General features: G+C 39.6%; 1 pseudogene; it reads right to left on the bottom strand.

Moving 5' to 3' along the window:
* Nucleotides 1-503: 503 nt before the first annotated feature.
* LOC116901531 lies at nt 504-24,059 on the bottom strand (annotated as a pseudogene).
* Nucleotides 24,060-24,800: the final 741 nt, after the last annotated feature.

Below are 24,800 nucleotides of genomic sequence, written 5' to 3'. Positions count from 1 at the left end.
GGAGCTGAGGTCGCATATAAGATCTCAAATGGGGTAAGGCTGAATCTGGAAGGGGTATTTTTTGTTCTGAAGAGAGCAAGAGGGAAGAAGTACCACCCAGTCTCACCAGTCTCTATGGTCAATTTGGCCAGGCTCTCTTTTAGAGTTCTATTCATTCTTTCTACCTGTCCTGAACTTTGATGTCTGTAGAATTTCCAATAGACTTCTAAGTACCTGGCCACACCCTGGCTTACCTGGCAACAAAAGCAAGGCCATTGTCTGATGTCATTACATTGAGGACCCCAGATCTTGGCAAGATTTCTTCTAATATCTTCTTGGCTGCCATGGTAGCTGTTTCTTGCTTGGTAGGAAAAGCCTCAACCCATCCAGAGAAAGTATGTACAAACACTAGAAGGTATTTGCAACCATATTTTCTTGGGTTACCTTCTGTAATTTCCTGAGCAAGGAATAGGGGCAGTCAGGGATGACCATGAACTAGTGGGATACCTGGCCCATGCTAAGGTCTACTGTTCTTTGGGTAGTCCATTAGTATTGCTTGTTGCCTATAGCTCCCTGTACCCAAGGTCTTTTGCTGGACACTAGCCCTTTGGACGTAGGAGCGAGCACAGAGTGTTGGGTCCCCGTATTCACAAAACAGCTGGGTGGGCTTTCCCTCTATCTTTGCACATAGCGAGTACTCTAGGACTGAGAGGCTTGCTTTTGGGGACACTGAAAAGCCCCCCCTTCTTTTACCTAGGGTCATCCCTGACCCAGTGTCCTTTTTCCTTACAAGGATGTTTAGCCAGAAATTCTCTTCTGTTACCAGGTACTGTCTTCCTAGTCTCTCTAACTACTGTGGCCAGTATAAGTTCCTCTCCTGTCTTTTATCTCTCTTTAGCTCTCTAGCTTCCTCTCCTTTCTGTCTCTTTTTTCCCCTAGCTTCCTACTCTTTTCGTCTTCTTTTCTCTTTCTCAGTCTTTCTGTTATGGTATCTTTTGCATCTTACAGACACTGAACCACACTTCAACCTTACTTTCTCTACAATTTGTACTCAGCAACTTAACCCCTCAAGTTTCTGCAACTTTCTTTTCATATCTTTAGCTGGTCGATCTATGAAGGCCACAGTAGCAATGGCTTTGTGTTCTTCTGCTGTAGGATTTTAGGGCGTGAACTGACAAAATACCTCCCTCAAACATTTCAGGAACACTGAGGTGAATTCTTTCTGCTCCTGGACCTTTTCCCTTACCTTAGCCAAATTGGTGGGGGATTTTCCAGCCCCTCAGAGACCCAACATTGGAGCCTGTTGATATACCTGGCACTTCCTACCGTCAGGTGTACTGAAGTCAACAGGCAGGAGTGAGGGTCTTCCATCTGTGTCTGTAACATTCTTTCTGGCCTCTAAATAGGATTCTGTATTTCCTCAGTAGTAAAGAGGACTTATAACACCTACTAACAAGCATCTCAAGTGGGCTTGTGGAAAAAAAAGAAGAGAGAGAGAGAGAGAGAGAGAGAGAGAGAGAGAGAGAGAGAGAGAGTCTAGAAAATAGAGATCCAATGAAGAGGACAAATAGCATTCAGTGACGCAGCTAAACAAGGGGTAGCACAGAGCTCCTGTCCGGGGTCCCTGCCCTACAGCTCCTTGTAAACAATGCTGACCCCTCTCACTCCCTTTTCTATTTCCCCTTCCATAACGTTCTCAATTGGGGCCGAGGGTGCATGTGGGGCATGAGCAGGGGATGCCTGGGGCATTACAGCAGGCTGGGGAGTGAGTGTGGGAGGGTAAGGAAGTGTGGGACCAGAGAGAAACAGGTCAGTCTGGAGGTCTGGGTAGATCTTCTCCTTTTTATCAGGCTTTACCATTTTGTTGCCTATTTAATCTCAAGATGTTCTGTGAAGGGCCAAGACCTCAGTCTTGTGGCTCCCTTAAAGTGAAACAGAGGGCCGAACCCACAGAGGGAGAGAGAACCAGATTTTCCAAACCAGAATGTAGGAAATCTAATCAGGGTGGCTTGAAGGTCACAGTTGAACAACCTTACTCTTAACTCGTCTCACCTGCTCTAAGTCTGCCACTCAGGTTTCTTTATCTCCACAGATAGATTGTGGGCCCTTGTTCTAACTTCCCTCCAACAGTGACTGTCCCATAGTCTGTTAGTCACACAGAAAGACAACCAAAAGATTAACAGACAAAAACAGAAGTGTGCACAAAAACAAAAACAAGTGGCTGCCATGAGACCTCCACAAAACTGAAACTGATTCACATGGGAGCTTCTGTGAGCTAACCAGAGACAGGTAAAGGGGTGCAAATTGCACTTCACTCCTCCTTCCCAAACAAATGAAGGGGAATGGATTCCACTTCACTCCTCCTTCAAAACGGGTTGTAGAGTGTCCCTTAGGAACCCTCCACCTAAAGCATCCTCCAGGCTGTGGCCTATGACATCCAGCATGTCTGCCTGTCACAGCTGCAAGCCCCACACAGGACCCACAGCGACCACTGAGGGGCCTCCAACCCCTCTCCTGGCCCCAGAAACAAATTGGTAAAACACAAACAGAAAGTAACATAGAACACAAAACACAGGACACAAACTTTGCTCAAGCGTACCTCCAAACCTGGTGTGCATGGCGCAGGGGGTGAGTGGGATCCCAGACGAGCCCCCAAATATTGGACCTGAAGGATCAGCACCAAAGATCTGCTCATCCCCATAGACCACCAGAACTGAGATTCAATGCAATCAGCAAGATGTTTATTAGTTCCAGCGCGTCAGGGTTCCTCAGCCTTCAAGCAGGAGAAGGCAAAGAACCCAGTCTTACAGATACATGTGACTTTCAAACACAAGAACCACAAAAGCCACAGGAATGGGGTTGGGTACATTGAGGCACACAAAGATTGGTTGGAACCATTAGCCCTTTAACTTCATTGATCCATATTGTGATCACATTGTCCTTGGTGCCTGGAGCAATGCTGTGGTTTTGGGTGGTGGAAAGTCCCTGCTGGTCCTGCCAGTCATGTGCCTACCACGAGGACAGGGTGTAATTAGGTCATAAAACCACAAATGGGTGAGAGAGGTATAACTGGTGGAATTTCCTGGCAGGGGAATTTTTCTTAGGGAAGGGGTGTAGCTTGTGGAATTTTCCTTTGGTTCCACACTATGTGCCTATACTTGCTTGTATAATTTACATATTTTCTTGTTCCTTCTTTGAAGCATATCTTCTCTGCCAAGGTTAATGACTCCATGTTATTCAGAGGCAGCATGAGTCTAGGATATCAGTGTGTGTATAAGGTCTTTAGCAAAATGGTGATCACTGTGACGTTAAGGACAGCCCTTAGGCTGTAGGAAAGAACCATTTGAACATCAGTTCAAGAATATATCATTCTCATGTATGCAAAATAAAAGGATGAAATATGAAAAAATACGAGGTACATCACATTTTTTTACATAAAAGAACAGAAGCAACTGGACTATAAACAAGCTTTTCAGAAATGTATTAAGGAAGCTAATAGTGAGATTTCAGGAGTGGTGATCACAGGGCAAGTTACCAGGTAATTTAATTGTCTGTATCCTGCTGTTTCTGCCTGAACAGCACAAAGAGTTCATGCATCTGCTATCGTGCAGGTTTTTGTTGTTGTGGTTTTGTTTGTTTGTTTGTTTTAATGTGGAAGCTAAGAATTTGAACACATCTTCAAGTAGCACTTTGCCAAAATACTCATTTCATCAACCTTCTAATTGTAATGGTTTTATTCCTGCTTTAAGGCTAGAACGCCAGTCTAGACATTGATCTCTTTTGCTGAACAACTTTGGAACTGACTCTAGATTTTCATGGTGACATGGGCTTTATCTATTACTCACTCTCTGGCCACCTCGTAAATGGCTTCACAGTGACAGCATCACAGAAAACAATTGTTGAAATGGACTCTTTTTCTAGGTGCAGACTTGTCATTATCTTCTTTTCTAAGAGTTCATCCAGGCACATGTGTTTCATAACATTTTCAATTTCTTTTAACTCTGTCTGCTCTACATGTCTTTTCTTAACGCTTTGGGTTTTATAATCTTTCTTTGATGTCTCATCCTCACTAAGCACCTGCCTGCTGCCAGGTGTTCTTCTTTATGCTGTCTTAACTCAAATATCATAGATTACCCTCTTCTCCCTTTTTTTCTTCTCCTCTAGGCATCCACTGAGATCTATAGCATGCTTTACCTGTGGGGGTTTTCTTTTAAAGTTGAACAAAATTGACCTTGAACTTCTGTAGTGATATTCTCTTTCTTATTAATGAGAGGATAAACTTCCAAAGGGGACTCCAATTTTTGGTATAAATAGCATGTCATCTCCCCGTCTCTGTTATTAGATGGCAATAAGCATCAACCAAAATCCCTTGCTTTATTCAAACTGCAAACTCCTTATTTTCTTTATATTTCAATATTTTATCCACTCGTCTATCCTTTGTGTTTTGCGTTTTTCTTTCTTTCTTTCTTTTTTTTTATGTAAGAACATCTAAGGTAATTGGGTGAGGATGGGGAGGAGAACATCCATATAAAAGGGGAGGGGGAGGGGTTAGGTGGATGTTGGCCCGGAAACTGGGAAAGGGAATAATAATCGAATTTAAATAAGAAATACTCAAGTTAATAAAGATGGATAAAAAGAAAGAAATATCTAAATAATACACAAATTAAAAATTACAGTTTTAAGAATTTAGAAAACTGTATGGTTATTAAATCATTATCAGAACTTTTTATTCTAAACTGCCAGTTTACTCACATTCCAGCTTCTGCTAAACACTGTCTCATCTGATGACTTCTTACAAAAATGTTTATATTTGAAAATGGTGGTATACACAGAGCATGACAGAAAATAGCAAAAGTTTGGATTTCAGTAGACAGCTGGAGATAACAACTATAGTAGCTAAAATCTAGGAGAAGCACTTTAGAAATATGGAGAATTCTAAAGTGCTGCACAAGCACATGAAATTACATACATGTGGTGGCCAGAGATCAACTTCATATATCATTACTATGAATGTCATTCTTTGAGACAGAGAGTCTTTCTTGCCTAGAGCACAGCAAGAAGGCTAGGCTGGATTGCCAGTAAGTCTGAGAGTTACACTGATCTCTGTCTCTTGAATGCTGATTTCATAAGCATGCACTATGATCCCTGGCTATGTATTTTGGGTTGAGGATATCAAATCCAGGTCCTTATGATGTGGCACATGTACTTTGATGGCTGAGCCACTTCTCCAATCCCATGGGATGCTTATGTGACGAAGGTTACTACATAGGTAGGTATTCATAATTTCAAAAAAGAATTATAGTGCTCTGCAAGAATTACACTTGAAACTTAAGGTCATAAGAAGAAGTTTGGTCTTGTTGTCCTCCCCAACATCTACTGTTACCTGAGTTATGAACTTAGCCATTCTGATTAGTGTAAAGTGGCATCTCAGGGTCATTTTGATTTACGTTTTCCTGATGACTAATGATGTTGAAACATTTCTTCAAGTGCTTCTCAGCCATTAAAGTGTCCTCCATTGAGAATTTTCTCTTTAGCTCTGTACCTCACTTTTTTTAATAGGATCATTTGGTTCTCTGGAGTATAACTTCTTGGGTTCTTTGTATAGTTTGGTTGTTATTCCTCTATCAAATGTAGAGTTGTTAAAGAACTTTCAATTTGTGGGTTGCTGTTTTGTCCTACTGACAGTTTCATTCACCTTACAGAAGCGTTTCAATTTTATGAGATCCCAATTTTCAATTCTTGATCTTAGATCATAAGGCATTTGTGTTCTGTTCAGGAAATTTGCCTCTGTGCCAATGTGTTTGAGGTTCTTTCCCACTTTTTCTTTTATTAGATTCTGCATATATAGTTTTATAATTTTTTATCCACTGGGACTTAAGTTTTGTACAAGGAAATAAGAATGGGTCAATTTGTACTCTTCTACATACTGACTGCCACTTAAGACAGCACCATTTGTTGAACATGCTGTCTTTTGTTCAACTCATTGGCTTTGGCTCCTTTGTCAAAGATTAATTGAATAAAGGTGTATGGGTTCACATCTGGGTCAAGTTTATTCCAAGTTTATTTTGATCTACTTGCCTGTCTCTGTACGAATATTTTATAATTTTTATCACTATTGCTAAGTAGTATAGCTGGAGCTCAGGGACGGTGATTCCCCCAGAATTTCTTTTATTGTTGAGAATCATTTTTGCTATCCTGGGTACTTCTTTTTTTTTTTTTTTATTCTGGTAGCATTTGAGATTTTTTCTCTTTATATCTACAAAGAATTGAGTTGGAATTTTGAATCTGTAGATTGCTTTTGGAAAGACTGCCACTTTTACTATGTTAATCCGGCTGACCCATCAGCATGGGTGACCTTTCCATCTGAAATGTTCTGAAATCTTCATTTTTTTTTTCTTCAGAGTCTTGAAGTTTTTATTATTCAGATCTTTCACTTGCTTGGTTAGCATCCCACCAAAGTATTTCATATAATTTGTGACTATTGTGAAGCCTGTTTATCCTAGGAAGTTGCTGGGGTAGATGTTCAAACTAGAGTTTATATCCCCTTCTCATTAAATGAAGTTTCTTGATTAAAACAAACAAACAAACAGACAAACAGACAAAACACCAACAACCAAAAAACAAAACAAGCAAACAAAGAAAAAAACAAACAAAAAGATTAGGATAATAGGATCTTATACCTCTAACTTCTCTGCCTTCATTGTCCTGCCCAGAACACAAGGACAGCACTCCCATGACACCCAACAACTGATCTCCTATGCTTAGCCATGGATGACTGAAGGGGTCCAAGAACCTGACCAATTCCATCAGCATCACGGAGCTCCAAGTAGTCATCATATTTTCTGGGAGAGCCATCTTTTTTCTTTTGGACACTGGAATCACTAACTCCATCTTGATAAAATTTTGAGGATCCACCTCTCCTCATTTTCCCATTGTTGGGCTAGGGGGGATAGCCTTACCAACTTCACCAAACACCACTACTTAGTTGCATTTTCATGGCTGATACTCTCACCCATTACATTTTGATAGTACCAATGTATCCTATCCTCTTACTGAAAAGGGGTCTTGTAGCTAATGTCAGAGCCTCTATTTCTCTTGTTTCCTTCATTTACATAAAACCCAATTCACCAGCAGCCCCTCTTCTCAACCTCCTAGCCACCCACACTACTAAATTTAACATATCATTTCCTTTGCCAGCTTCTCAAGTAGACCTGAGTCTGGGACATCCAGAATCCCCCTGATGCTAAATATCCTTCCCATGTTGTTATCAAATTATCAGACCCTACGTCTCCCAAGCTCAATACCCAATTTTTCTCTAGAGCCCAGGGGACATAAACCTATTACCTCTAGCCTCCTAAGGCAAAAAGTCAATCTTTTCTCTTCCTCCTTTAAAACCTCTATACTAGCAGTTAAGAAAGTTCATGGAATTATAATTCAACATGTGATATTCTAGCCAAAGACAGAATCAAAATCTCAGGCACTTTTATTCTGCAGTGGTTCCTTTCAATCCTTACACACTTTTTTCCACTATTCCCTTGGCAACTTCTCATTTCTATGTCCTAGATATCAATGATGTGTTCTTCTCTCTCCCTCTCCAATCCACAAGGTGATTACTTAGATATAAAAGTATCTAAGTTTCTAACAATTCCACCTACAAAATAATAGTTTTTCTTATTAAAAAGGAAAACTAGGTTTTTGCATTCTTCAGTTCTTTTCTTTTCCCACCTTTTCCATCCCTTATATGAAGCAGCATTAGACCTCACCCACGAACATTTTCTCATACCTGTTACTAGGCATTTTCAAAGGATCATACAGGGTCTCCTTCAGACCATGGCCTGACACCTCTCTGACCTGACCTGTCCCTTCTCCCTCTACAAAACCAAAAAAAAAAAAGAGAAGAGAGAGAGAGAGAGAGAGAGAGAGAGAGAGAGAGAGTAGATTGATTTGCTCTTGCAGTCCTAAGCTGCTATCTGGGATTCTTTTCTGCACCTGTATCATACATGTGGAAAACAATAAAAATAAACCTAACAATCCAGGGATGGATACTTTGTATGTCTCTTGCAAATGTGTCAGATGTCAGACTCCAACTCCAGGTGTCATCACACTCCCTTTTCTACCCAGCAGAATAGGGGTTCCTTTCATGGAATTGACTGGCAACTTGATTTTACCTGGATGCATACTGTCATACATGCCATGTACCTCTTGGTCTTGGTGGATAGCTTCTCATGGTGAGTGGAGGCATCTCCCACAACCAAAAAAGGTCTCAGATAGTCTCTGATCTCCTAATTGGAAAGATCATTCCTTGATCATTACCAGCCTCCAATAATTCACCTCCTTTGTTTTTAAACTTTATCTATATCGTTCAATATCCCTTTTCATTTTCAGATTTCTTATCACCTCCAATCTTCAGGAAAGACCAAAAGAACTAACTGTTCTTTAAAAGACTCTCTTGTCATACTGTTATAGGAAGTTCACCTCATTTCAGTAAAACTGCAACCTCTGGCTCTTTTTAGGCTAAGGGCTCTACCCAAGCATCCTACTTTCCTCTCACCTTTTGAACTCATGTATGTATCTGGCTCTAACTCTGGCCCTTCTGCCTAAACAATCTCCCCTCCCTGATCACCTACTTATTCCATTACTCTACCACTTCTGTTCTTATCTATGGAATTTTGCTAAATACAATCTACCACAAGAACAAACTACACACTCCCTGTCAACAATGGAGATGGGCTTCTTCTCTCTTTTCCATATATTGGCCCACACCTCTATCTCTTAAAAGCAGGACCATTTCAATGTACTTCTCATGAGTCCCACAGTGGTTAAACTCAAGGAACTCTCTCATTGGGCCCAACTGTCTCATATCAAACCTTCCTCAAAATGACTCTTCCTTCTATACCACAAACACAACAAGACAAGGTTCTTTTAAGCTCCAGAAGATGTTGAGACCACCCACATTGTCCCCAACCCCAACCCTCCCCCCCACCAATAATACTCTATTCTAGCATCTTTACTCAAGCACACTGGACTATATACAGACTTCTCATCTTCCACCTGCTGGTTGTTTACATCTAGGGTAATGTAGGATGTCATACAGGTGAGGCTGGGTGCAGGATAGAACAAGGCCTGTCATTGGATGAGAAGGAACAATGGGTGGGAGAAAAGTCTGAGGGAGAAGGAAGAAACTGGAACTAATGGAAGACTGGAAGAGACAACAGAGTAACTGCAGAGAGAACATTGAGGCTGATGTTAAAATTCCATGCTGTACCTTTCCAGCATGGAAATAAACATGTTATGAATGTTCTTAAAAGATGGATGTGAACAGCGCTTTGTATGTTTAGATGGGCCATTTTATCTTATCAATTGGATCAGAGGTTATTGTGTAGTGTGTACTTTCATGTGAAGATTTAAGTGTAAGAGAGTGGGCAGCAGTAAGAGACACTGGGATGCCACAGAGTTGGAATGTGTGCTTCTGGAAAGATATCTACCAGATACCTTGGGGCACCGTGGTGCTGGTTCTAGAGGGGGTAAAAGACAGTCTTTAATATAATAACAACAGGGTAGCCCCTATTTTTGGAGATTTAAGTTTCAAGAAATTGATATCATCATTATATTCAGCATTCCATATAAATATGATGTATTTGTTTGGCTCCAAGTTAAAGATGATTGTAAAAACAATGCTGTGACAAATACGGGGACTGCCCATCTTGGTCTTGCCATATATAAAAGGTAAGATCACTGACAATGCAAGACCCCCTTTTTTTGTATACACGATTCGTGGAATTCCAGAATGTAAACAAACATTATCGGTAAGTGCTATCATAAAAACTAATCTGAATCTCCAATAAGTAGTATTCATATTCATAGAAAGTATGTCTCATTTTTCCAACCTCTAGAAATTTGAAAAATAGGATATGTCATTACAAACACTTCTAAGGTTACTACTTCTTTGACAACCATCTCATAAATTGTAGTAACCTGTCATTTCATTCCTGCTTAAGAACCTGACCTCAGCCTAACAAATCCTTAAAAATCACCAAATCTGGTTGCTTTACAGATTGTTAACTGTGTGTACCCCCTAGAATTAACTCACTATTGCCACTTACAGCTTCTATAGTGATCATGTCAAGCAACCTCACTTCACCGTTCAACAGCAGCCACAACACTAATGTTGCCATAACCCCATACTTTTCGGTATCACTCCTTTTTTGCATGTCAGACTGTTTCAAGACATCTATGAAATTTTATGTAGAAATACAAAACTCCCTAGATAACAACAGAACCAAAACAATTGCTATATCATCTCTGGTACAGTGCTCTACAATCCAGAATATGTCAATACTCTGTGGCACTCAAGTATATCATTGTCTGCCTGCCAACTGGTCAGGAGTTTGTACATTGGTGGTCCTTTCCCCTGAATTAGTAGTAATCCAGGGATAAAAGCCTCTACCAATCGTGGTTGTAGTCTCAATACTTGCCCAGCATAGCAAATTGTGCCACTCCTGGTAGCAGGAGGGAATAGCTATAGATATTGATATGGGAACAGCAAGGCTGATTACCTCTCTAACTTTATACAATCACTTCTCTTCCCAGGTTGAAAATGGACTTTAAGAGGTGATCCAAACCAAGCTAACTCTCCAAAGACAGATTGATTCTGACAGGGGCTACGTGTTCTTACAGATAAAGAGGGTGGTCTTTGCCTTTTTTCTCCAAAAAGAAAGCTGCTTCTTTGTCAACCAGTCTGGAATAATGAGAAACAAAATCTAGCAGCTAAAATCAGACATCCAAAAACATAGGAAAAAGTATGAGTCCTCTAATTCCTGTGATTTCTAAAACTTTATATTAAAATGAATACTGCCTTTCTAACCTCCCCCCTTTTTCTCATTTTTCTAGTTGTACTATTTACTCCCTGCTTCATTAATCTCATCTCGACATTCCTTCAACCACAAATTCAAAACATTATTTTAAAGATTTTTATTTATTATATATGAGTATACTGTAGTGGTCTTCAGACACACCAGAAGAGAGCATCAGATCTCATTTATAGATGGTTGTGAGCCACCATGTGGTTGTTGGGAATTGAACTCAGGACCTCTCGAAGAGCAGTCGGAGCTCTTAACCACTGCGCCATCTTTTCAGCCTCAATTCAAAACATTTTTAACCAAACAATTAGATAATTTACAGGATTACCAACTACTCTTTATAGAAGAGCCTGGTGCAAATTACTATAGAATGAGCCCTAATTATGAGGGTCAGCTCTGCTCCAAAATGGATGATGCCCCTAGACATTACTAAGGGATTTAAAGGATCTTCTGCTCCTATTCCTGTCTGCAGTTCCTCCCCATTTATAAGAAAAAGAGGGGAACGTTAGCATCAAGTGATTCTTTGGATCTCTTCACAGCCAGCTCTTAGACCCAACAATAAGACATGTCATCTCTAGGTACAGTGCCTCTCCAAGAACACTTTCCACATGTGTCATGGCCCAAATAAAAGACTTGTCCCTCTGGCCTATAGCCCTTTTTCTTCCCCCTTAACCATACCTAGAGGTCCCCTCTGTCAATAAAACCAGCCATGTGAGACTCACACCATAGTGTGAATTGTAAGGAAATGCATTGCCTATTCTAACACATGTCATTTCTCAGCATCAACATACTGGAAATTAAATCTAGCACAGGAAATCTTAGGTAATAAACCACATTCAAATCATGGTGGGCTTCTTCACATATCTCCAATGGATACGTGAAGAAACAGAATGTTAGAGTGTTTACTGGATTTCAGGTTGTAGGGTTCTTTTTAATGAGAGGAAAAGTACAAACTACCTATTGTTATTGTTTCTTGCTTGTTTGCTCTTGATGACTGCTTCCTGAATTTCCAGACAGAGAGGTAAGTAGATATAGCCTGATCAACACTACTTTTACTTTTATATGTTCATTGTATTTCCATACAGTTTAGTTTTAACTGTTTAGAGGGGAGTGTGTGTGTGTTTGTGTGTGTGTGTGTGTGTGTGTGTGTATCTGTATGTATTCATTAATATTTGCCTTCATATGGAGGCTAGTGGTGAACTTAGGGACTGTTCTTTAGGTGCCTTGAATTCTGAGGCAAAATTTTATTGGCCAGAATCTTGAGTAAGCTCATTTATCAATGTGTAGAGGGGAATGCATACATCTCTACCTCCCTGACACTGGGATTATAAGTATGTACCATCAGACCAAACTCATTTACCTGACTTCTGGGTATTGAATTTCCATGGTTATGTTTATGTGGCAAGAACTTTATGGGCTGAGTAACCTCCACAGAGCAAAATTTTATTGTTGATATTGGCATTTTAAGCAACACAAAATATAAACTAATAAATGATGAAAAATATTTAATGTGTACTAATGAAAGGACATTAGAATTTGTATTGATTAGCTGTCTTGATTAACTGGCTTTTCCAAACTTGCCTGATCATTGGGTTAATTCATCTTTTATCTATTTTCAGAATATATTTGGGTAAAAACATGCTGGAAAGAGAATGAATTAAGTAAATGAAATGCAAAGTAAACTTTCCACTGGACACTACAAATATTTTTATCCTTTTTTCCATCATGAGAAGATTGTCAAGCAAGAATGTGGTTCTGGCTTTTCAGAAAGAAGTGCCCAGAGATATCAGAAAGTGGTAAGATGAGAATCATGGAAGCTGAGTGGGTTGCATATGCAAGCTCTGCAGAAGATGCAATAGGAAGGTGTATATCCGTCATCTGTCACTTGCCAAGGGCAGTGTGAAAGTACCTGGAGGACAAGCTGGTTTTTTTGTTATGTTTTGTCATATTGTGAACAAGCATTCTCTTTATCTCAGATAGGGTCCCAAAATAAATACATCACAAAAATCCAACCTGGGAAAGTGAATAATTTATTGGAAATAGGTGAGGAGATACTTAATGGAGATGGAATGACTCAAAAAAACAGCTGAGTCACTGAGAGCTCAACTTAGACTAACTGATAGTTCATAAAACTATAAACCTGGAATTCTCTGTACAACTCAACATGTCAGGGACACTTCTAGGATCCACTAGCTCCACTAATTTGTCCCTCTTCAAGGCAGCTTGGGTGATCTCTGTCTTGTTAGCTGTCTTTACTACTTATATAACTTGGGAGGATCCTTGTACATCTGGTCCCTTTCAGAGATTTCTAAGTTTTCATGATATATTTATTTACTGAATCACATCAAGCCTTTTGTTTAAATGTCTTATACATTACTGAGCTTCAGAGGAAGGAGCTACATGAACCAAGACAGCTTTGCTCCATACCCTGCGACAGGGGGTCTCCTTTACTAGGGAGTCTCAGAAACTCTCCTTGGCACAACAGTTTGTTCACACAATCACCTTTTCTTTGGAATAAAGTTGAGTTTCTGAACTTCATGTCTTCCTTGACCTAGGGATATAAATATGTTTCTTGTTATGTGCTTCAGTGATGTGTGGAAACACTCACAAATTTAACACAGCCGAATACAGAGAGGAAGGGAGGATAGACCATACTTCTGTAGAGATTCTAATTAGGATTAGACACACCATTGACTCACCAGTTCCAATTTGAAGAGCACACAGAGAAAAAGGGAGGAAAGCAGGTCCATTGCTTTTCTCCTATACACTGTTGGTGTGCTAAATTATGGACAATCTCAGAGGTAGAGGAATTGAATATCTGTCATAGCTCACATAAGGCAGCACCTGCAGTGGTGCTACTATTTATGGGCTCACAGAACCAAGCTCTACAATATCATGCTGTATTGTTACATAATTACTTTTTCTGCCCAAACACAATACGGGTATACTCCATATGGTTGTCATGAGGAGATTTGTCATATCTTGGGTCTCTATTTATAGAGTAACTAGCTTTTGGCAACTCAACTTCAAAATTCATCTGATGTACTAAGGAAAGTGTGAGGTATCATTGACTTCATTCAGATATGAAATGCACACACTGAATCTTTGTAGGTTATCCTATAGGTACAAGCTCATAGGAGGAACTTACATGATTCCCTTTATCTAGGCCAGTCCTTGTGTGCAGAAACAGATCAATGCTCTGCATTGTACTTGGAAATTATAGTGTTTGCTTGCATTTTAAAGGAATTTTGCTTTATTCAATATCTTTCTATATGTGAACACTTATGCATGTGTGTGTATGCTTTTGTATGGGTGTGTGTGTAAGATTACCTTATCTTTTCAATGGTGGGTCTTAGTGGAGTGGATTTTGCTGATGTTGCTAGGGTGGCTGGCAAGTGAGTCCAAGGGATGTGCTTGTCTCTACTTCCCCAGTCCTTAGACTATATCTCCATCCCATAATGTACAGCTAAATAATTATAAAATTATTGTGTCTGTATGCACTTGTCTGAGTTTATTCATACTACACTGTTTCCGAAACAACAATAGACTGAATAAGATATCAGCCTCCCTAAAACTGTATCAACAGACTGGTGTGAGTTGCTGTGTTTGTGTTGGGAACTGAACCTTTGTCCTCTGTAAGTCCAGCTAGTGTTCTTACTGAACTATTTCAGCAAGCCATTGCCCAACTTTTTCAAGTTGAGGTTGGGGACAGAACTCTGATTCTCATGCTTAGGTGACAATAAATTTACTGTTTTTTTTTTCAGATGCCAAAACAACACTTTAAACTGAATCCCCTCTAATGAAAACTTACATGTGATGCTGAGATAGGGGAGAGAAAATGTGGGCCAGATTTCTAGGTTCCAAATCAGAATTGTTGAACCTCAAGATAATGGACAGAGAATGATAATTAGAAATAATGTGATTCTCTAGCACCTGTGCCAATGAACTTATTTTGAAATACATTTTATACCAGTAACTTTTGAAAATATCTTGTGCTGAAAAAAAATGTGTTGCATAATCACATCAACGTCCAAACTTTCATAAGGCTACACATTAAAAAGCACAACTTCATTTTTAGTTCATTACCCTGAGGTTACCATGGCTACAACCTTATTGTTTATGTATCAAGAGACTGCAAATGAAATAGTCTATGTTAGTTCATGAAAGCATTCACATGTAACTGGCTGGCGGTCCTCTTCAGTTGTAGAACATGTAGTTAGCATGTGAAAAATCCTGACTTTGATCTTATTCCTCTTGCCAAAATTCACTTTATGGATCCTTCTGCAACCTGCTTTTTCAGTAGGCATTTTACAGTGAGGAATCTTTCTGAATATGTATAATAATAAGCAATGTTCTCTACCCTGACTATTGACTGATCACTGGTGGATAAACAGTATATTTTCAACCTTATTTCTCTGATGAATAAAGTATGTGCTGCATCTTGGCTTTTACTATTTCAAATAATACTCCAAACAACATTTTTTACTAAATATATTTTGCACATCTACAGTTAAACCTAATAGATAAATTCATCCTCCTTGGTACAATGCAAGCTTGCATTTATTGTGCAGCTATTACCTACAAATGGAAACATTGCCTCCTAGAGGGAAGAAAGGAAATTCTAAGATTCAGACAAAAATAAAAATAAAAAAAGAATAACTCACAAATTCAGGAAACTCATAAAATTTACAAGATCCAAAACTCCCTGAACAAGGTTATAGAGCAGTAAAAACTTATGAGAAGAAGAGTCTCTGGGTCTATATATCTGAGCTTTCTGAAAGTAACACAAAGAGCTCCAGGAAAGAACTCTCATGAGTCTCCACCCATTCTAGAATAGGCTGTTTTATTCTGCTTGCCTTTGAGTAACCCATGCTTTTATGGATAAACCTGTACAGGGAGTGCTTGTAGAATTCCAAGTAAACACATGTGTTGGCTTAGTGACATTTGGATGGATATTTTTCTCCTTTTGTTTAATTGTTGGTGCACTGCCTAGGGTGATTAGGCATTTCATTTTTTCATGTCTCCCAGTTAAGGTCACAGAGTGATTTTCTTGCTGTTCAGAAATGAGAAAAACAGAAGCTTTGTAAATAATTCTGATACTTGCAAATATCACAGGAGATAAATATTCTTCATCTATACAGTTTCTCCCAAATATTAGTTAAGCATCTGTGATGGAGCATATTCACTGTATGTTAGGGCCATATACACTGTGTGTTAGATTATAGTAACAGAAGGGAGAAAGAAATAAAAATAAATGTCAAATGGAAAACTCTTTCCCAGGTAGCTGATGGTGCATATGGGGAAGACAAATGTGAATTAAATAATAACATAATATAATATAAAATTCCAACATTAGTGAGTTCTATAAATACATGATAGTGAGTAACAAAGATGGAGCAATTCAAGGATGGGCTGAAATAGAGGATGGTTCCTATGGAAAGGGAGAATTGGTTCAATCTAAAGTATAAAGTGGATACTCACTAGCCAAGGGGAAAAGAAAAAAGAGTAATGAGGATAGTAAAATTAAAGGGACAAATTATTATGGGCAGAGGATCTGTCTAAGACATGTCCAATCAGGGGAGGAGTATACAAGGCCAGACCACTGTTATAAGTGTGTGTCTGTGTGTGTGTGTATGTGTGTGTGTTTATGTGTGTGTGTGTGTGAATATGTATGTGTGTTTTCCCATACACACACACACACACACACACACACACACACACACACACACACATATACATTGGATAATAGTCATTGGATAATCTCGTCAAGGTTTCACATTAACCAAGAATTTTACTGAAGAATCAAGGCTATATGGCTAGTCAGGGAGCTCCATAGATTTGTCTGATCTAATAATAATCTTACCACTGCTGGGATTACAAGTGCATTCTACTGCCTTTTCTTTATTTTCTGTTTTTATTTGTTTGTTTTTGTTTTCTTTTTTTTTTACAAGGATTTAGAGACCAACTTATGTCTTTATTCTTGTACTTTACCAACTGGCCCATCTCCTCAGCACTTTTGCAGAAGTATACATAGGAAGGATATGATCAGTTTGCTATGGAAAGGACATGAAAAAACCTTTATCCTATGACTGTTCAGGGCAGTGCTCTTTGGGCATTACTCTGCCATAAATTTTAAGATTACCCGAGGCATATCCCTAGAAAAAATTTTTCTAAGACCTTAGCTATTGCAAATGGTGGATGAAACATCTTGTTTTCTATTCTGTATTTCCTTTAAACAGAAATAGGGATTTAGGTGTGTTTGTAGAGTAAGAGCTGGCCCCCTGCCTAAACCATGTACCGTGGCACACACATAAAATCCCAACATGCAGTGTAGAGGCAGGAGGATCAGGTGTTCAAAGTCATTTTTAGCTTTATAATAAAGTGATAGCCAGTGTAGTATATATTCACTCTCATATCAAAAACAAAAAAAAAAAACAATGGATGCAGCATTTCTCATAATAAAGCAAAGCTGAAATTTTCCCTATTGTCATTTGTAGCAGAGATTCAACCACAAAACAAAGTATGAAACACCATTATGTCCTTCTCTATGTCACAGGCAGGTGCCGGTTTAGCCCAGAGGGGCAAAATTCTCATTCTTGGCTTTTTTTTCACCAGCCCAAATGTTCATTAGAGAGTCAAAGATAGACAAGTTCAAGTACAACACCAACTTGTCCAGCAACCTCAGGCTTTTGCTTTTCAGAGCTGGCTTCTTCTTATCGACCACATAATACAATCTCTCCTTTGAGAGCTATTTCAACAAGAAATAACATTTAACAGCACTTGGTACAACAGGCATTCTCAGTGTTAACCCTTGTTTAGCACTTGACACAATTATTTTATAATATATATTGCCAAACTAATAGTTTTCTCTGCAGCCTGTAATTGTTGGTTTAAATACAGATGACAGATCAGAGTTATTGAGACTTCTCCAGTCATTTGTTTTGTATACTCTTAGCTCAATCAATAAAGTGCATGCTTGGGTTGGGGATTTAGCTCAGTGGTAGAGCACTTGCCTAGCAAGTGCAAGGCCCTGGGTTCGGTCCCCAGCTCCGAAAGAAAAGAAAAAAGAAAAAGAAAGAAAAAAAAATAAAATGCATGCTTTTTAAGCATTAGAAACTGGGTTTGATTCCATTGCCCATGACAAAACAGGTCATAGTGCCATATGCTTGTAATCCCTTTGCTGACCACAGATGTGTAGATACATGAACCAATCTGACCAGCATGATTGTGAGTTCCATATCCCAGTGAGTACCCTGCCTTAATAAATAAAAGAGGGCAACTTCTGAAAAATGATACCTGAGGTTAAAATATAATTACAGGTGTGTGTGTGTGTGTGTGTGTGTGTGTGTGTTTTCCTGTGTGTATATATGTGTGTTCAGCCAATCTCCTTCTTTTTACATAGTTAAAGGACCCAACCCATGGTGTTGTCTCCAGTCACATAGGTCTTCCCACTCTAACTTACCAAAAAAATAAATCTCTCTCTTTTGCATATAGTCAGAGCTATATTTACATGGTGATTTTAAATCTTGTTAACTAGATTAACTTGTTAATATTTCGGCACGATCATGGGATTGGAGATCACATTACACCCAAATGCAGAGGGATATGAAGGTGTCAGCTCACTTTCCTTTTGCCCTGCCAGCCACACTATCACTCTACCAATAGGTTAGGTATTCTCTCCAAAATTAAGCATATCTATAAACATTTTCACAGACTTGCTCAGTAGTTTGCCCTGTAGAATCTAGATTATAGATATGAACAATATGACAAGCTTAACTATCAAATGAAAAGCAAATATAGTGTGGCTGTGTTCTGAAATTGTGTAAAGATCATAACAACCTTCTCTTGCTTACTATACATAGCAATGGGGCACGTGACCTGGAGACTCAGTCTGCACAAAAGTCACATAAGAGGGAGGAGTCAAGGTGGTGTGTGGCTCAACAATTTTTAACAATGTAGCGTGTGTGTCAGTATGGGGTCAGGAGGTCCTAGCATTAAAATATCCAATCACTTAGGGTTGTTTATTTCTCAATGGCATATTTTCCTTGCTGGCACAGCATATTGTTTCATTGTGAGTAGTTTGTTGGTCCAGGTCATACTCATGTGTGTGAGGACCTGTCTCTCTGTCTCAATCCTGCAATCCATTTGAGTCATGAAAGCATAGGGAATAATATCACAACATTGGACTACACAGGTATGCCTTTCATGACAATGCACCTAGGAATCAATTAGTAACCTGGGTCATGCTCTTACATCAGTCTGCACCTCCTTTAAAGAGTGGAAATTCATTAATGCCCTTAGCAACCCTTAAGAATGTTCTGTTTTTATTCAGACAGTCTTGAAACACACCCCAAAAGAGAAAGAGATAAAATAATCTGACCTGGACTGATTTGGAAGATATGCACAACAGGGAAAACTGTGTAACTTTTAGTGAGGAAACACCATTTATTATGGTATACCATTGTATAATTGGGTGGGCATATGGTTAGTATATGAAGCATTAAGGGAAGGGGAAAGCTTCTCAGAGAAATAGGTATATAGTTAGAAAGTTGTTAGTTAATACAGATAATCATCTAAACATTGTTCCTTATTAATAAAAATTCTCCTTCTCTTGAATTCTGTAAAAGGAAGATTCAAGTAATAAATAGGATATTGAGTACCTTCACTTAACTGAGTGCCTTTAATTCTGTGTTTGTCAAGTGTAGAGTGGAGTTGCTTTGAATGAAATAATCTTGCTTCTTTTTCAAAACTTGGAGTACCTTTATTTCATTCTTAGATAAGACTACAAGAGCTCTGAAACATAGGCTTAGATTCTAACCACCATTAACATTTGTCATTTGCTTTCCTTCATCTTTATGCATTGCTTGCCCACATTTGCCCCAATTAGCTTTTGTGGCTTGTTATGGATTGTTTTCCAGAAATAAAATAAAGCATCTTTTCCTCAGGAAATTTCTGCAGCACTTCTACTCAACTAGATCTCTCAGAGTTGGGTAGTAGAGTAGTTGTCTGGACCCTTGGTTAAATTCTTTTACCAGGAACCCAACAGAAGGAGCCACATGGTTAATGGTAATTCATGTATGGATTCTTTTAGGTGTGAATAAAATGTTTTATATTGGCTTGTTCCTGATATGTGCTCACCAGTGGAAGGAGATTGGTGTTGGTCTGGATTCCCAGGGAGAACTTCCTAGGGTGGAGGTTAGTCTGGCAGGTTAGTGGAATACCTTTGGTAACATCACCTGTGCATGGGAAGGTGCAGTGAAGCTATTTCCTCTGTAATGAAACATTCCATCTTAGATCAAGGCACTTTAAGCCTTCAGTAAGATACTTAATACTTATTATTACCTCATAAGCCCTAAGAGGCTCCTAAAATTTATAAGATTCATAAGATTATATAAGCAATAGTGGTAACTGAGGTGAGAAGGCACTATAACTGAACTATCTGTAAGTAGTACAGGGCTCCCGAGGGATAGAGCTCAACAAGTTTTCAACCCATGCCTTACTTGGCTTTTCAGTGATGCATTTTAGTTTCAGTTGCTAAGGTCCTGTACATAAGCTCAACAAACTCACTGGTTTACTGAGCTAGAACCATTTTTTTTCTGGTTGTTATGTCTTTGGTGCACTTTGTGGGTGAATATACATTTTTTTCTCCCCAGGAAAAGTTACAGAACGCAGGTGAATGAAGAAAAAGCTGATTTTCTAGGATGTAAGCCCACAAAGTAAGATAGTCCCAAGGAAAGTGTTAGGCTGCAATGGACCCTCTGGCATATACTATATTTTGGGAGAAGGGATTCACATCTCTAGTTCTGGATTCGGTGCTGGATAAGGATGAGGCAGAATCTGAGAAGGCTGTTTTCTTAGGGGAATGGTCTCAACTGCTGAGGAGAACTCTGGAGGGCGGAAGGCTGGTTGCTCTTTACAGTTTCTCACAATTTGATCCATAAGTCCTCAATGAAGAGGGTTTCTAAGCACCAATCTACCATCCAACTCACACCTACTATTACTTTAATGAGGTTTCTCCATCCCAAACTCATCTTTAAGTTTAATCCACTTTAAGTTTAATAATGGGATATTAAGAACTTTACTTTTTTTTTTTTTTAAGAACTTTAAAAGTTAATTAGGATATCCTGCACAAATGGATTTCTGTTTATTCAGTTAATAGATTAGTAAGTTTACTTGAAAATAGGTCTCCTATATAAGCAAGTCTTGGAGCATACAAGATGCCCCTTGGCATAAAGTTTTGCTGCTAAACCTGAAAACCCCAGTTTTTTCCCTGGGACACATATGATAGGACAGAACCAACTACGGCCATTTTCTCATTGTTCTCTGCCCTCCTTATGTAACTTTTTAAAAAGCTACTATGAAAAGTTGAGGAGATAGTTTGGTTTGTGAAGTGTTTTCCTTCTAAGAAGGAAGACCTCAATTCGATCTTCTAAATCAAATGGTAGAAATAATGCTGCCTGTGATATTGTACACTTATATGTAGGGTTAAGGAGCAAGACACTGGACCACTGGACAGTTCCGAGAAAATGATAGACACAGCTTCATGAAACAAGGTGGATTGCACTTCAGGAACAACACTTATTGTTTTATTGTTTTTGCACTGTGGTTTTACACACACACATGCACACACACACACACTCACACAGTGAGAGAGAGAAAGAGAGAGAGAGAGATTCAGAGACAGACAGAGACAGAGAGAGACAGAGAAACAAAGAGAAACCCTCTTCATGCTTTCATTTGGGCTAGAATTGAAAGGTTCCAGATGAAGAAGAAATAGTCAGAACACTAAGCAGAAAGTTTTCAAAATGAGAGGTAGACCTGGGGAATAGAGAATTAAGATGAATTGATAAACCGGCTTAATAACAGCAAGGATCAGTAAAGGAAGCCATAAGACAAGGGAGTGCCCCAACCTGCAAGGGCTTCAGTGGAGACCTGGGGAGGGGTGAAAGAACAGGGGACAGGAAGTGCAAAGAAAGAGAGCAAATTGATTGTGTGATCAAGCTCTCAAACTTTATTTCAGAGCAACAGATTAAAAAGACAGGCAAGCAGAAAGGCCACAATAGGACCCAAGACCAATTCATCCCCATCATCACCCTCCCTGTAGCCGTAAACTGTAAATTGCAGGTATAACTAATAAGAACAAACAACTGGCCAGGTTTGCCAGAGACAGAGGCTGTAAAAGTGATAAGAACAGATAACTGGTTTCCCTGGAGACAAAGGCTGTAAAAGTGAGCCAGAAGCATTCCTGAGAAAAATTCCTGAGTCAGTGTGTGCTTGGTTCCTGGCACCTCCTCCATTTTTAAGTCTTTTTATGAGGCCATTAAGCAGCCAGGAATGATTGCATTGTGAGGATAAATGGGCATTAACCACAGAGGGGAAGCAATGATCTGATCCTTCAAACACTTTGTGTAGTATCAGTGTCTTTTTGCAGAGGAGAGGAATTTTTGTCTGGTCATCTCAACTGAGGCGTTATCTGGGAAATCAGACTGAGGGAGAGATTAACACCAACCTGTACACAATCAGGTTTACTTCTCAGGGGACTTAGAGATGGACAATAGGGTCCTCCCCTTGCAGTATTTTGTTTTCACACCCTTCGCAGGTACCCATGCCAATACAGGTGAGCACAAATCTGAATTGTATGCAGCTGTAGGCAAATCATCATAGGGCTCTGTCAGCCAAATCCAGCTTATGGTAATGAACCTGTAAGGGGTTTGGATGCCAGGGAATCAATTTGTTGTTTGGTAAAGCTTGTGAGCTGGTTAGAGGCCCAAGGCCCAAAAGCCAGGAGCAGGAAGAAACCAACTGGGGTCCCCAAATTGGGAGGAGGAGGAAAACCAGATCCTAAACCATCAATTTTCTTGTTTTCTCTCCTTCTTTGTTAGTTCTAAGCCTTTTGAGAACCTTAAGCTTAGAGAACCTTAGCTATACTTTCTCTGACTACCGTGGTATGGTCGGTGTAGAAGCAAAATTCTTCTTTAAGGGCCTGACATTGCCCACTTTCTGGAGGAAGAGCAAATCGAGTACTTTTTGGTTATGAAGAACCACTTCAGACAAGTCTTGATAGGGAATGATCCATTTTTCTTAATCTGTGAAGAGAAAAGGAAAGTGGGATCTCAGGGAGACTCTCTTCCCTGGATTTCATCATTTTCTAATATTTCTGGGGCTGAGCTATCCTTCTGGGGAGGCAAACCTGATAGCCCTAGTTTGTCTCCAGTTCGGGCCCAGGGGCTGGCCCCTTTGGGAGCTTCCCTGCCTTGGAGGCAGATTGTTACCCTGGGCATCTGAAGCCCAATGCCTGCCTCTTTTGCATTGAGGACATAGGGAGGAGGGAGGTGTGTGTTCATCATTAGGGACCCTGCATTCTCTGGAGAAATGGCCTGGTTGTTTGCAATTCAAGTAAGTCTTTGGGTGACTATCTTGGGTGAAGTTTTTAAGGGCAACTCTGATGGTTAAGCTGATATTATGAGCTGAACAGATGCCCCCACAAAGTTTGATATAGCCTGAAATGTCCTTGCCACTATGGTGGGTTCATATGGCAGCTTAACAGGCAGGGTTTGTATTTTCAAAAGCAAGATGTTTAATGAATTCACTTTTGTTTTCCTCTCAACCTACAAGTTTTTCAGCCGCGTCTGTGAGGTGGCTGATGAAGTTTCTACAGGATTCATCGGGACTCTGTCGTATTTTGGATAGGGAGGTAGTCGCAGACCCCTTAAGGGGGAGATGTTTCAGGTTTTAAGACCAGCGGTTTTTTTTTTTTTTTTTTTTTGGTTCTTTTTTTTTTCGAGCTGGGGAAAGACCAGCGTTTTGTATGTGAGCTAAGAGGCTGGGAGGGAACTTAGTCTCTCTTTCCTTGGTGTCATAGGGACTGTGACCTAAAAGTTTTTGATGCTTTGCTTTCAGAATTGTGGATTGCTGTTTCTCTACAATTTTCAACAAATTCAGTTTTCCAGAGAAAGTAGTCGACCCTTGAGAAGGCGGCTCATGCCACAAGATACCAATCATTAGGTATAAGCCAATGCTCACTCAAGGTTTCAGTTATGGATAAAGTAAGCCGGGACACTGGACCATAGATTGTTGTCACCGTTTTTAAATCTTTTATGTGTTTAAACCCGAGGCGGTGATACTGTTGATGTCTAACCGCTTCCGTTTCCCATTCTGAATCTCCTGAAACCTCATTCTCATTATCTGAGGCTTCATCAGCTGAAGGGGGATTCCCTCCATGACCCGAAGCATTGTTTTCTTAGGTCTTTCCTTCGGAGAAGGGTGGTGGTGAGGCTATTTTGATCCGTGTGACCAGGATGCTTTGGAAGGTTTTAGAGAATTTTCTCTCTTTGTTTTGGTTTTAGGATTTTTCTTTGTCTCAGTTTTAAGAGAAGTGGACTCAGGGAGCTATCGGTTTAGCTCAAGATCCAAAGCTTGCAATTCCCTTAATAGGGTAAGATGTTCCCTTTTCTTTAAGAGTAAATTTTTAAGGGCGGCTACCTCCCAGAAAAGTTTTATTTTAGCTTTTTAAGTGGTGTTGGCAATATCTTAGTCAAAATCAAAAATGGGAGCACAAAGTAGGGGAGCAATGGTGTAGTGGGCTGGCCTAGAGCAGGCAGCATGGAAGATTGGAGCAACCTTTTTTTTCTTTTTTCCTGGGGATAATGAATCCCCTGTGGAGAGGGCCTCATTGGTTTCACTGTGGACTGTGGCTTTCGACTCAGTCAAGAAGTGGTTTAATTTAAGAGTAGGGAACTTAACTGATGCCAGCTTGGACTCGGCAGGGAGACTGAGGGGGATTAGGCCTGGCATGAGGATAGAAAAAGAATCACAAACTGAGAATGAAAATGGTATTGTAGGAACTTTTCTCTCTCTTTAAGTACCCCTTGAATATCTGGCCATATTTGCTAAACCATAAGTATTTCGTTAACCACGTTATAGTAGGAAAAGTCTTGAACAGGGATACTTTCTGGGCCAAAT

This window comes from Rattus rattus, chromosome 1 (genome assembly GCF_011064425.1).
Source record: "Rattus rattus isolate New Zealand chromosome 1, Rrattus_CSIRO_v1, whole genome shotgun sequence".
Taxonomy (NCBI): Eukaryota; Metazoa; Chordata; class Mammalia; order Rodentia; family Muridae; genus Rattus; species Rattus rattus.
This window is presented reverse-complemented; position numbering and strand designations above follow the sequence as displayed.